This window comes from Aptenodytes patagonicus, chromosome 1 (genome assembly GCF_965638725.1).
Source record: "Aptenodytes patagonicus chromosome 1, bAptPat1.pri.cur, whole genome shotgun sequence".
Taxonomy (NCBI): domain Eukaryota; kingdom Metazoa; phylum Chordata; class Aves; order Sphenisciformes; family Spheniscidae; genus Aptenodytes; species Aptenodytes patagonicus.
In genome coordinates this window covers 33,477,433-33,492,263 of record NC_134949.1, presented here as the reverse complement: position 1 = coordinate 33,492,263, position 14,831 = coordinate 33,477,433, and the positions used below count along the sequence as shown (strand labels likewise).

Sequence of the window (14,831 nt, the reverse complement as noted above, 5' to 3'; positions counted from 1 at the left end):
AAAGACAAAGTCTGACAAATGCCACACTAATCATCCAAGGTTCAGGCTATCCACCTGCTGAAATGTCCCCAGATAGATGTGTATGTTCCCAAAGTAAAGGGAGAGAGAAAAAAAAGAGAGAAGACAAAGATGAGTAGATAAAGGAAAGACTTCAAGGTGTGAAACCAGATAAACACCACAGGCAGGACTGAGATACCTATACAGTGAATAAAGCTTTATACCATGAGTAATCCTGTAGATATTAGTAGGCCCAATAGTGGAAAAAAACATTTGTTACTGTGTGAGTAAGAAAATCACAATTTGGCCAATACTCAAATGAGAATGAAAAGTTCTTATCAGCAAAATAGATTAAAGATTTTTTTTAAAGGCAATCTTAGAGTACTTTTAACATTTATTTGTATCCAAAACAAAACTATCATGAGCCTTAATTTACCCAGTGTTTTCACTGGTAAGGAAGAAAGCTTTACCGCTTTCTAAAACCTGATGCATAAACCACCGTGATTGTCAGGTAAGATTTTCTTATAATACCTCATCCGGTTCTTCAGAAGGAAGAAGACAATGGTCTGTATACAAAATAACCTGCACATTATTATGTTCTTGATCAGAAAAAGGAAAGGGTAATTTTAGACATCTCTGTATTTGGCAGCTTTGCAGGATCTAAAGTAGACTATGAATTACCTTGTTTGAACAGATCCATATCAGATTTGTAATTACACTTCCCAAGGACAAACCCACCCAAATCAAAGCAGAGATCATCAAAAATCATGCAACAGCTAGGCTCCCCCTGAAATTAAAAACATAGCAGTACCAAGAGCATTTCAATAAAGGAGGATGTTAAACAACCTATCTTCTCCAGCTTCTTTCAGTTAGCTACGTGATTTAGGATACATTCTTTTCAAGTCCAGAAAACACTCCAGGTACCTTCTGTCTTCTAGCTAAGGAAGGATATGCTAAGGTATGTTATGACCAAATGTACACAGTGTTGGCATATTGTAATTACAACAGCATTATCAGCTTTAAAAAGAAAAATTAAGGTCTCTACTTTTAACCGGAACAGGTGGAAATAGTGACATGGGAAAAAAAAAAACTTATTCAGATTGAAATACTGCACTGGGATGTAAGACACAACTTTTTTAATCCTATCTATGCGTTCAAACTGTAAACATCTAACCTGTGATTAATCATCACATAATCCAAACCTTTTCTCTTTAATCCTCAAATTAATGGAGAAAAAATAATCTGGATCAATAAAGCTGTAGCAGCTTGACAGATGCTGTAGATACACACTAAACTAACGTGGCAGATCTACAGTAAATTGCAACACTTAATCTGTCCATGTCATTTTCTCAGGAAGAACATAAGTTCGTGTAAATCGTGTTCACTCCCACTCTAATGACTCCATCCTGCGAACACTTACAGACTTTGGTTTTCTTTCTCATGTGATCAGTGGCAATGAGTAACAGGTCTTGGCCAGTCAAGTCAAAGTGTTTACAGAGTAAAGCAGAGGGTGGAATCTAGTCTACCTAACCGATACTTTAGGCATGTTGTGTCAGGGTTATTGGAGGCACGGAAAGGACTGATTCATTGCATCTAAATTTGCTTTACGCAAGGAGAGCACTTCAGAAAACATATCCCACCATGTTCAGCTTCTTTCATTTCTTCCATCTTCAGAGGAGCTCATGAACACTTCAAGGGAGATCCAGTCCTTCCAAGCTTTTATCTTCACCTGAGGATATGAGGAACCAGCAGCAATTTCCAGGTGTCTCTGGCTTCCAAAAGCCAGTCTTCATGACCTTCTTCAAAGGACCTTGATGAGCGTGCCATAGCGAGATGCTGCAGCATGATCCCTGCTGCAGGCTGGGGACTGGAGTCAGGCAATGGGCCCTGGGCTCTGCTTGGGGAGTGGAAATACACATGCCCACCCTCCGGGCAAATGCTCCCAACGCCAGAGCACAGGGTGCCCCAGGGGACAACCAAACCCTCATGCTATCCAGGGGTGACCAGCGGGCAGGCACAGTGCCTGGGGAAAATCCCACAGGAGCCCACCACTGCCCGAGGGATAGCCGTTTTGAACCATGCCTCTCTATCACACACACACTGGCCAGTAGTAGATGGGCTGGGAAGATCTGAAGAACATGACAGGTAAACCATGACTATCTCCCCAGTAAAATCTTCCAGCTGCTAGTTAGAAAGGGTCTGAGCCTGGGGATACAAGCTGGCAGGTCAAGCACTCGCTCAGGAGCTGGGGTGGGTGGGAGAGGCAGACCTATGTCAAAACTGGCTGGGGTGGGGGTTATGCAGTGGTAGTCTCATGTAAAACAGGAAAACATCCCAGAGCTGGGTTTGGAGCACTAAAGACCCCCACATATGTCCTGACTTTTGTAACTAAAATGCAACCTCTCTCTTGCCCCGGTATTCTGCTCCTCCTCCTCCACAGGAGGCCAGCCCTGGCGACACCAGGGGAGCACTGTGCAGCAAGGGAGAGCAAAGGCTGTAATAACAACTGTGCTGAGCATCAGAGCAGAGAATTTTCTCTTGGCAGTAGTGTCACTCTATAGCACTCACAGCATTAATAAATTCCTCTTTGAAGAATGCCTCTTTAAAGTCCATATTCAGGAAGAAAAACTTGATTTTTTTTTTTTCCCCTATACTGTTTGTTTTCCTAGAAGTGTTAAAATCACTGAAGAGATATTCTGACTTCTCTTGGGATGCAACTATCAAAAATTAGTGATGCTACTTATTATTCCCACCATAAAGAACACAGAATTTCAACAGTATCCAGGTAGATTATTTTCTCATCTCTCTCGTACTACAGAAACTTTGTTTTGAATATTGCTGAATATTTCACTTCAGCCACTCTATAAATTAGTCTCATCTGAATAAGTTTCAGCCCTTCCTAAATTTATGGCTTTCATTGCATTTGTATTTGTATCACAGCTATTGTTTATGTCAGTTTAAATGTTTTGTTTCTCTTCATTTAGCCCTTGCATTTTCAGTTGTTACAGAAAGAAATTTATGGCTGAATCAACAAAAGTTTTTAAGAGAAAGTCAGTCTGTTTAGGCATGATCTGTGGGGAAAACAACTGGAGGCACATTGCCTGCCCTCTGCCTTATTCAAAATAATTTCTTCTGTAGAGATAGGTATGCTACAATGGTGGTGTTCCTACCCAAAAGGGTATGAGATATTAAGAGCTGAGGAAGATGTGGAAAGCAAGGAAACAGCAGTGTTTTCTTCTTCTAAGAAGAAGTATCTTCAATACTCCACCTCCAGGAAGGGGCGGGCACGGGAAAGGAGGAGTGGAGTGGTTTTGGCTAACGTGAGGGCATTTGTGCAACTTTGTCCTTCTGTGAAATGGAGACAATATGCAAAAAGGAGCCTCCTTGCTTTGCTCACTGTTGCCAGCTCTTGTGGCTTTATGTGAGACCTGTGATATTAGCTGTTTTCCTCATAGCTTCAACTCCTTGGGGCATGTGTGGGTGAAACTTTCAGCTTCTACTTGTAGAGCAAAGCTACAAGCTTTCTTGGTAGGAGAGAGAAGCGAGAAACAAGACCCAAGTGTACCCTAATAGCTAAAGAGCCCAGAGGCAAATAAAACATGCACAATTACTTTCGTGAATATCGTGATCCCTATGCCAGTTGCAGGAATTTTGAACCAGAGTGATGATTTTTAGCTTGCAGCTTACAGTGCTCCTTATTAATGTCCTAGTCAATCACCTTTTAAAAACATCTTCAATTTTACGGTATTTGTCTTCCAACTCTCCCCAGCCCCCAAGTATATAATGTTGGACTGAGCCATGTAAGACTCTGATACTGATCTCAAAAAGCTGTTGTAGAGATTAACCAGTTCATGTCTGTAAATACCTACAAATAAAAAGTGTTATAAAAATGCCAATTATAGTGGTCACCATTAAGGTATATAAAATTTTGCCTTCTGCCTGATTAGAGTTACCATGGTATTATCTATGCTAAGGTACCATGGCAACTTTAAATACTTGCAGATGGTAATTATATACATGTTAATGTTGACCACTGCCTTATTAACTGAATCACTGAGGTTTGTAAGGACAGAAACAACTTCAACAATATAAGAAACACTGTATGAGAGCTGAAGCAAGCAAAGAGAAAATAGCAAATCTATAAGAGTGAAAATACTAGGTGGCCTCTAATATCTTGGATTCTGTTTAGTTCTGTGTACTGTGCATAGGAGCTACTGAAATAAGAACTAACAAACCCATCAATGTCTTTCACTAAACCATCAGAAAATAAATCTCCCCTCCTACATCCCCAGAAATGTGTCCTGTGTCTTCACTTAGCACTTAAAGATATATATCTAAAGAGCAGGGTTGGAGAGGAAGGCCAAGTCTTTCTGAAGAATGTTCAAGATGAATGGCAATGAAGGTTGTTCAGAAATTTTATTCATGTTGGAGAAGTGCCAGCTGCACTCATTGTTAATATTTGAAAAATTAATTGTACTTGCCAAAAGGCCCTTTCAAGACAGATGCTTCAATTCCTTTTAAAAATGCAAGATCAAAATATGTATCATCACTTACTTTATTTTGAAACATTACCAACTCTGTCCAAGATCAAATTCATGACACAGTCACGCAAGCTGATATTTAAGATCAGGTTTTGGGCCTTTATTTATTTTGATAAGAATAGGCTGTTTCTCCATCACTAACATTTAAGAAGAAAGAAAAGAAAAATAATATGAAAAAGATGATCTGTGTCTTTTTTAAAGGGGGAAAAACCTTTCCTAGAAAGAGGGCAGGCCTCCAACAAATAGTAGGGGTCCAAAAGATCCTTTACTTCCCATTAATTCTATGTCAGATCCTGCATGGCTGGAGCATTATAACGCACTGTTGCTGTGGGTCTCACCAGAGGAAAGTAGGATCAATGATCAGTGCCGAAAGGCGAGGGAGAGGCTAAGAAGCTGATAGGGGTAAGATCTGAAGTAGGTAAGGACAGCGACTGTACCTGCCCCCAGGTAGGAAGTGCTGTAGTAGCAATCAAAAGAAAGCAATGAAGAACCAGGTGATCCAGTTTTGTACTACTGATCCTGTTCTGTATTGCTAAGCTTAGCATTAATATTTATTTTATTCCGTGCCTCTCTTACAAGTGTTATTAAAAAAGCTTTATAGGGTTTCATAATATATGATTAGAATTTCCCCCACCCGTAGAGTTAAATAAATTCTGTTCCACTTCTTAAAGATAAAGCGTGATGTATAATATACGACTGGGAATCAATGGCTATATCTTCTGTACATATAGAGCTGGACATCGGCCAGATATTCCAGACACAAGTCTGGTTCCCAGAGAGTATTTGCCTTAAGGAGTGGTATCTGAAGAAGTTTTATAACCGCCCAGTATCTTTGTTACCTCTCTCCTCAGTGTTTCTGCTCTGAGGTGTCTCTTATCACTTTTCAGATCAAATTTTCTTCAGCTATTTCCTGGCATCCACTTTGGGTACCTCATTTTTTATTGCCATTCTTTGGACACTGAGATAAATGGTTTAATAGTCATTAAACAACGCTGCAGCCAGTGTGGCACTAAAGATAGCTTGATACATGCTGCTTTAGAAACTGCCTCCCACAAAGCGCACTGTGGGCACAGCTGATGTGAGAGTAAGAGTGCAGATATGCAGAAAAGCCAATTAGTTTTGTCTCAGCTAATATAAAATACATACTGGGGACTGTTTGATTCAGGCAACATAGGCAACTCCTGTATTTTATGATATATCCGCTAACCTGAAATCAGAATGTCTTGAACCATTAGTGATAAAAGATTTGTGTGGGGCAGCAAGGAGGTAAAAACAGCATCAGCACCTGGGTTACAGAAAAGTTCTATAAAAATTAAGTTCATGTAAAAGTAGTTATGAAAAACCCATCCTTCAGGGTTGTACTTCTTAGTATAGGAGGCAGGCCTTGCTGGCGAGGCTCTGCAAAGAGCAGGTGAGACAGGAGCAAGCTGGTACTGCCAGAGTCCCGCAGTCTTCACGGTAGGGCTTGAAGACTGAAATTAGGTATGAGCTAAATATTGTAGCAGGCTTAATTTTAGTAATGTATCCAGCAGAATCTGATGCGTGATGGGTCTGCAACCTAGCAGGAGAGAAAGCTATAATAAGATCCAATGCCTAGAAGCTGAATGTTGATAAAATTCATTCTAGAAATAAGACTCTGAACTTAAGCTGCCAGAGTGATTAACTACTAGAATAATGTGCGCAGGGATGAGTAAATTCCTGCAGACAAAGACCATCCATTTTCCTAAATGACAGAGCTTCAAAGAGGAGTTCTGAGCACAGTGCAAAAATTAGTGAGTACGTTTTTCTGGCAAGTGTCATGTGTCATGGAAAAGGCCATACCAGCCCATCAGCACCACACCTTCAGGTCTTCAGATCCTCTTCATTTGCTCCATAATCAGGTGTACTCCAGAGGTCTGCATGGCTGCTGCAAGGCCACAGGCAACATCCAGCGTCACTGTTGTTCTTCAGGAGATGATCTCACTGCAAACTTGAAACTCAGGTCAGATGAATTGAAAATTTCACATGTTTTTGAACCAGCACAGGGTTACTTTCCAACTAAACAGAGTTGCTCATCTAGATTTTAAAAATCTGTAGGTTCATCTTCTTTGACACAAAATCCTCTGGTTAAGGCTTCCTATATTTCTTTTTGGCACTGCCAAAAATGTAGGTTTTGGCAGAAATTGTCAAAATGAAACTAGTAGAATGTAGTTTATGACAGAAATCTCCAGTACTGCTGAGTTACGAACCACAGATATTTTCTCCCTCTAATCTGCTCAGTTTATGCTTTCTCAGGAAGGCAACGTATCTCAGGCATGTATCTAAGCATATCAGAAGACTGCTCCAATGAATGTTTAAGTGACATTTTACAGATGTTGCTGAACTGGGGACAAGAAAAGGGAAAGCTTTTGGCCACTGTCCTCCCTCCAATCTCTTATCTTCCAAGACAGGCTAACTGGTCCCCTCTCTTTACAGAAATTTCAGAAAATGGCAGGAATTCGTTTGTTCTATGTTTTCAGACCACACAGCAAAGTCCATGCCTTTTCACAGTACATCTGCCAAAGGTACAGCAACAGCTAGAATAAGCACTTTCGCCGGGTCCCTGTCTGCCCCTGAGCTCAGCAAGGTGTTTTCCTTTTGCCTAGAGAGTATTTTCAGTGACTCATTGCCTTTTGCATTGTGTCTTTCTGAAACTACAGACTATTTGAAATTTCACCAGGTTTCACTTTGTGTATACGGATTTGGTAGGGTCCAAGATTCAAAATGAAAAGCAAGGATCAGAAATTTGGGATGAGCTACAACTGGCCAGTATCATAAAAAAAGAAATATGAGGCTTACAATGAAAGAAGAGATAAAGAGCCATCAACTCTACATAAATATACATTATTTAGTGCAAAACTCCATCCTTACCCAGATTCTTGATTTTTCAGCCTGTGCATAGCATCACTTTCAAATAATTAATGAGCACGGCTCCCTGAGACCTCAAAGCCTGTTTAGATTTTTTTTATCTGTATCTAATCCATTTTTCTACGACAGCTTTGAGGTAGATTCCTGTAGTTTGTGCTAGGAATTTTAACCTCACCAAAAGGCCTGTATAGGCCAGAGTCAGACAAAAGATGACAAAGCTCTGTTATTGCGAAGCGATAACGCTCAAGAGATTCTATTATGTGTCTGTCTCTCCCAGTAAGCTGAAGCATCAGATTCTTGCATATATGGATTAACTTTCAGTCAGCATAGATAAAAGACTGTTGGTGGTGTTACTTTCGCTAAATCCTCTCACACTGGGGATTTTTTGTCATTTTCTGTGGCTAAGCAGTACACACGCAGAAAGGGAAGAATGCTGATGTGGGTGGAAAAAGTACAGCGGTTACCTTTTCCCAGTCAGAATGCAAAACACTCCTGCAGCTGTATCAGAGATCATGGCAAAGACACTGTGCCAAGCACTGCTTATCCCTCGCTGATGGAAGCCCACCACCTTCAGAGCTTTTGGAAAAAATGCATTTCATGAAAGCATCTGCCAAGCCTTAGCAGTTATGCCAGATTTTGTCCAACAATGATGATTAAGAGCTTCCCCCTTTGGAAAAAGCACAGCAGACTGGGGAATGGGGTATCTGGAGGAGGGAGTTTGGGTTTCTGACCTGAGGCACCAGCAGCAGTGGTAACGCCTGGTCCAGGAGGTAGTTCCCACTGGCCGCAGCTGCTGGTAGCTGCAACGCAGCACTTGAGGATGGGCATCCCTGTCCCCATGTGTCTGGTGGTAGGTCAGGGAGAGGGTCCTGTGGGGTGGGAAATGCCAGTTCTCACCTGCCCTGGGGTGTGGTCCTCTCCAAGGAGGCAGCAACATGGCCGAAGCCCCGCAGCAGAGCCCGGTGATTAGAGCAGGACAACGCCTATGCCGTCTTTCCAAAAGCTCTCCAAAAGCAGTGGTAAGATGCAGGAGGCCAACAGGGAAAAAAAATCACAGTCTTTTCCAGTGCAAGATCTACAGAGTGTCAAACAAAACTAAAGGACCAGGTAAAGCTAGGTGGTAAATTCAAATTGAACAAAAGACGACAGTCCGCATTCCCTTATGACCACAGGCCATTGTAGATGATAGCAGCTTACACAAGTTCACAAAGAAATTGGATGAATTCATGGATGAAAAACCCATCTTGCACTATTAAATAGCAAGAAACTACTGCTGGCTCAGGAAGCACCTGCACCACAAATCACTGAAGCTGCAAGACTGGGCCAGGGTAGTTTCATTATATGCTTGTCCTGTTTTTATGCCTTTTCTTAAGCATCTTCTATTTGACAGTCTTGGATACAGGCTCCTGGACCTCTGATCTATCCAGTTTATGGTTATTCTTGTAGTCCCATAATCTTCAGAGAACCCGGGCCAAAGCTATGACGTTTGAGTAAAATTTATAATTTGTGTAAGTGAGTGTGATCTACTGCAATAAATACATAATTGAAGGCAGGCACATACTTATTTTTCTGATTATTGATATGTTAAAAGTAACTGAAATTATCCTATTCAAGCTGTTTCCCACTTTTCACTTGGCTACACTTAATTTCTTTTACTAACCTGCCCACATGCTTAGCTTTCTTATTACTGCACTGTAGTATGAAGCAGATCTGAGAAATAACTGGTGGAACACAGCCAGGAGGTGGGAGGTTTGTGTCCCAAGTCTGCAGCTTGATTCCTATCCCTTTCGGCAGAAAAAAAAAAAAAATCCTAATCTGAGTTTTAATGCCTCCATTGGCTGGCTTTGTTTTGGTGAAATTATTTGCAGTGTATGTGTAAGTGTTCCTAAAACCCCAGTCTGTCAGATAAAATATGAAACAATAAACCTATGTACTTTACAGCAAGGGCAGTGCCTGGGGCTCCTGAGATCTGGAGCCAGGTACCCAACTCTGCCACTGGTCCAGTAAGTGACCTTGCCATGCTCCTCCTCTTCCTCGCTCACACCTAGATTTCGGTATCTGACAGATGATGTGCTCATTGTGTCTATATTTGCTCCCCATGCAGAGCACATCTCGTTATGAAACTGAACAGACTCAAGGCAGAGGCTGAGGCACAGCAGTGCAGTGACTCCCAGGAGAAACAGCCCTGACTGATTTTGGCCCAAGCTGTGCCAGGAACATGGGTAACGCCGGCCAGGGACTGCACCCTGGCAGCGTGCATGTAGACACCCCCTTTGGGAGGGGGAGAGAGTTTTCCTATGCAGACGCAAGTCCCATTTGATTTGCCAGTTTAGGTGCAGCCTGTAAGTCTAGATGCAATTACTGTTTGCAGAACAGAAGATGGGCTGAGAACCCACTGAAGGCAAAAGGAGTCTTTCCTTTTGTGTTGATGGGGTTTGGACCAGGCCTGCTGTGCCCAGTCAGGTTGGTGTTTGGAGCTACAGAAATCCTAAAAACAAAAATCCTACACAAAACCTATCTATCAGTTCTGTGAGGAGCAAAGGCACTGACCTGAAGCATATAGGTATACCAGGCATTTTAACAAATGATTTGTGGGCTACTGTCTAAGAGATGCCAAAAATCAATGAAACTTAAGGGAAGCAACTTTTAGGATGGAAAAAGTGGGAGTTTAAAGTGATTACTCATTTCTGGATCTGTTTTCCTTATCAGGGGAATGCAGCACTGGAGTTGATAATGCAGCAGTTTACAACACTCAAAGGCACCAACTGCAGTATTCGCTGTTGCCTAGTGCTCACAAGCAACAGCCCTACAAACTGCAGCTGACGCTGATGGCTTTCATACACCAGAACCATATGAAAGTCTCACAGCCATTGCGATTTGTCTATTGTATCATGTTACGACAGCACTGCTGTACCAGTATTCCAGTACAATATTAATGTGATGCAGATGTATTAAGCTATTACATCCCTGTTTCTACTGAAGTATACTAACAGAAGAGACACGTAGGTACAGTTGTACTCAGGTCTTCAAAGAATCCCTGAATGGTCCAAACATTTTCAAGTCCCAGAAAAATTCACCTTGTAAGGTATTGACCAAAAATGTCTAGACCATCCAAAATAATTTTTGGCAGGCGAACTGAAGAAAATCCAAGCTCCTTTTTTGAAGTATGGCTTTATTTTATATAGACACGTAAAATGTCATGTAACAGGTAACAAATTTTTGTATGGTGAAGACCTAAATAACAGTAGGCTGCAAATAGCATTGCACCGAATACCTTAACTTCACGGCCTTCAAAAATGGTCTCCAGGCAAAATGAAAGCACAGGAAAATATTTTGTAGTGCTCTTTTCCCTCTTTTTTCAACATATTCACTTCTTACTATTTAAAGTAGGTTTGCTGATATTGGGATAGAGTGTATGATCAGTTCAAGTGAGGAGGGGAGGCTTTATTTTCAGTATAACTGTGGGTAAGTACTATCTACTTCAGAGGGTACTATGGGGCTTAATTAATGTTTACAGTGCCTCAGGAGTCTTACCCACATTAAAGGTAAAATAAGAACTATTCCTAATTAACTTCCTACTAAAAAGCAAAGTTTCATGAAGTTTTAAAGCAGAACAGTGGGTGAATTTGTAAACTCCATTTATTTGAATCCCTGGAGTAGGAAAAGTTAGTGGGGAAAGTGGTAAAATTCTTCAATTAATTTTCCTCAACCTGTGGGATTTAATTAAGATGTTAGCAAAAACCTGCAAGTTTCCTGTGGGTATTTCTTATTTAATTTTCAGTTTCACGAAGATCTTGTAGCTTAGAACAGATTTTGTAAGCCACAAAGAGACTAATTCAAAAATAGATGTTAGTTTATTAAAATTGACTGGGAACAGATCAAATTATCTAGACAAAATTCAACAGCTGTATGCAGCACTTTACGCCATTTACATTCTGTAGTTTCCTTGCTTTGTATTTCTTTAAAAAGGATTGCTTAGGATCTCAGAATATGTCTCACTGGCATAATTCAGCAGCTCGTAGAGATACCCGAGCTACCTGTGAAAGAGCTAACTCAAGTGTTGGAAGCTATGCATCTCTGCTAGCTCAGAATTATATCTGAGTTAATTAGTCCTGGGGAGAAAAGGAATATATTAGCTTCAGTGGAGTGCAATATAAGATCGTGATACCCAAGCTACCTTCTCTAGACATACCCTCAAGGGATATATTTCCAGTTGAAAAGTAGGAAACTATTAAAAGGACCCACAGCACTGCGTGCATTTCACTGCACCAGAGAGGAGCACTTGCCTTTGCCCTCGGGGTGCATCTACACTCACAGGTAGGAGAAGACCACTTCCATGTGCAGAACTATAGCCCATGACCAGACGTCTTCAAAATTTTATATTAATATACCACCAATCCTGGCTTTATCTCTAGCCATCAAACAAACCAATGTGGGGAAACATGAGAGCTGCAAAAGTCCCATTTCCTTGAGGACTGGTCACCACATGGCGTGTGGGGGCAAAAGGTTGTAATTTAGAAGGCATCAGAGTTGATGAGCTCCATCCGTGTGAGGAAACAACAATGGAATAAGGGATGATTGAAGACAAAAAAAAGAGGAGTTAAAGAGAAAGAAATAACATCCTTGTCTTGGAGAGTGTGGGTGAGCTTTAGAAGCTAAAGTACTTGTCTCAAAACCGTATCAGGATGGGCAGGGGGCTACGTGCAGTTCTGAGGGTGAGTCCTGGCTCTGGGAAACTCTTGTTCCCTCTCTTCACTTGCCTGGCTTTCTACCTTCTTTGCTTCTCTCACAAAGTCACCTAGCGCTCAGTGCTTGTCATCAGGCTCTGCCACCTCGCTGATCCTGAAGAGATCTTCTGCCTTCAAGGCAGATGTCAGCAGTGTCCAGCATTGCTGGAACTCCCCGCAGCAAGAGGAGCCTGGTGAATAGGACTTGAAGCTACACGGTGATAAGCCTTCAAGCTCCCTGCCAGCAACCTGCTTAATTTAGACATGTGAATACACCTATGGCAGTAGATGCTTAAGGTCAAGGTTTTCAAAATAGGTTTGAAGGAATTAAACACCCAACTCCTATAGACTTTCTCAGTCTAAGTGCTTTTCTGGATTGGGGCCAGTGTGCTAATCAACTTGCAGTCCTGAGCTCGTAATGAGGAACTTAAATCCCAGCTGCTCCAGTGTGCTGCTTGCCTTCTCATTTGACTTTGGCCAAGAGTGTGCAATAGCATCTCTGGTTTTGGAATACTAAGGCTTCACAAGTGTTATTTTACTTCTTTTTGGACAAGGTTTTTGTCTGATGTGCAGCACAGCCTGCAAAAATATATCCTTTAACATGTAGAATTCCAAAAAGTGTGGTAATATCTGTCTAATGCGACATCTGTCTAGCATTAAATCTGAAGAATTGGAACCATTTGTTTGATGAACCATGTAACAAAGATGAAAATTCATTCTTAGAATATCAATGGGGAACTTCCTTTTTGTTTTTTAAAGAAATGTGAGATGATTTCAACCAAAAATTATGTCTGCCAGCACATATAAGCCTCCAGGCAGCTTAGAAATTGTTTATAAAAATAAAACATAGACTCATTAGAAGTCTTTGGGGATAAAATGCAAATAGCCTAAGATTTATATGCTGTTTAGCAATATACAGGTGCTCCCGATGAAAAGAACCAACAGAAAACTTGAGGGCATTTGTGCAGACTACATACTTCCTGCCACACAATAGATTGTTTGTCCTCATATTTTATTCACAAATAATTTGAGACCACAAATAATGTGAGAGTTTGCTATAGAAATCACTAGGGAAGTGCAAAGCAGTCTCTCAGAGGTGCTAGACACGGATTTCTAGAGGCCCTCCTCCATAGGTGACTGAGCAACCAATAAATATGTGTAAGGACCCTCCATGCCAATGCAGCAAAACTGATCTCTATGAAATCAGATTCCTTACCTGACCAGAAAGACCGAGCGCATGAGGCCCTCTATAGACAGATAGGAGCAGCCTCACGCTCACAAGCCCTGGTCCTCATGGGGGACTTCAACCACCCCAACATCTGTTGGAGGGACAACACGGCAGGGCATAAGCAATCCAGGAGGTTCCTGGAATGTGTCGATGATAACAAGTGGTATCTATCCTCTACCACTTCCCCAAGTGGTAGAGGAGCCAACGAGGAGGGGTGCTATGCTGGACCTTGTTCTCACCAACAAGGAGGGGCTGGTGGGGAATGTGAAGCTCAAAGGCAGCCTGGGCTGCAGTGAGCACGAAATGGTGGAGTTCAAGATCCTTAGGACACCGAGGAGGGCGCACAGCAAGCTCACTACCCTGGACTTCAGGAGAGCAGACTTTGGCCTCTTCAGGGATCTGCTTGGTAGAGTGCCATGGGACAAAGCCCTGGAGGGAAGAGGGCCCCAAGAAAGCTGGGAAATATTCAAGGATCACCTCCTTCAAGCTCAGGAGCGATGCATCCCAACAAAGAGGAAGTCAGGCAAAAACACCAGGAGGCCTGCATGGATGAACAAGGAGCTCCTGGATAAACTCAAACACAAAAAGGAAGCCTACAGAGGGTGGAAGCAAGGACAAGTAGCCTGGGAGGAATACAGAGAAATTGTCCGAACAGCCAGGGATCAGGTTAGGAAAGCTAAAGCCCTGATAGAATTAAATCTGGCCAGGGATGTCAAGGGCAACAAGAAAAGATTGTATAGGTATGTCACGAATAAAAGGAAGATGAGGAAAAATGTGGGCCCTCTCTGGAACGAAATGGAGACGTGGTTACCCGGGATATGGAGAGGGCGGAGGTACTCAATGACTTTTTTGCCTCGGTCTTCACCGGCAAGTGCTCGAGCCTCACCGCCCAAGCCGCAGAAGGCAAAGGCGGGGACTGGGAGAATGAAGAGCCGCCCACTATGGGAGAACATCAGGTTTGAGACCATCTAAGGCACCTGAAGGTGCACAAGTCCATGGGACCCAATGAGATCCATCTGCGGGTCCTGAAGGAACTGGCAGATGAAGTTGCTAAGCCACTATCCATCATATTTGAGAAGTCGTGGCAGTCTGGTGAAGTTCCCACTGGCTGGAAAAGGGGAAACATAACCCCCATTTTTAAAAAGGGAAAAAAGGAAGACCCGGGGAAGTACAGGCCAGTCAGTCTCACCTCTGTGCCTGGGAAGATCATGGAACAGATCCTCCTGGAAGCTATAGTAAGGCACATGGAGGACAGGGAGGTGATTCGAGACAGCCAGCATGGCTTCACCAAGGGCAAGTCCTGCCTGACTAACCTAGTGGCCTTCTGTGATGGAGTGACTACATCAGTGGACATGGGAAGGGCTATGGATGTCGTCTATCTGGACCTCTGTAAGGCCTTTGACACGGTCCCCCACAACATCCTTCTCTCTAAACTGGAGAGGTATGGATTTG

The 14,831-nt window shown here is 42.3% G+C and overlaps 1 protein-coding gene across 1 annotated transcript in view; it reads right to left on the bottom strand.

Annotated features, from left to right (window-relative positions):
• Positions 1 to 14,831, bottom strand: part of IRAK4 (interleukin 1 receptor associated kinase 4) — a 335,362-nt gene that overhangs the window by 263,318 nt on the left and 57,213 nt on the right. The gene's annotated exons all lie outside the window — the stretch shown is intronic.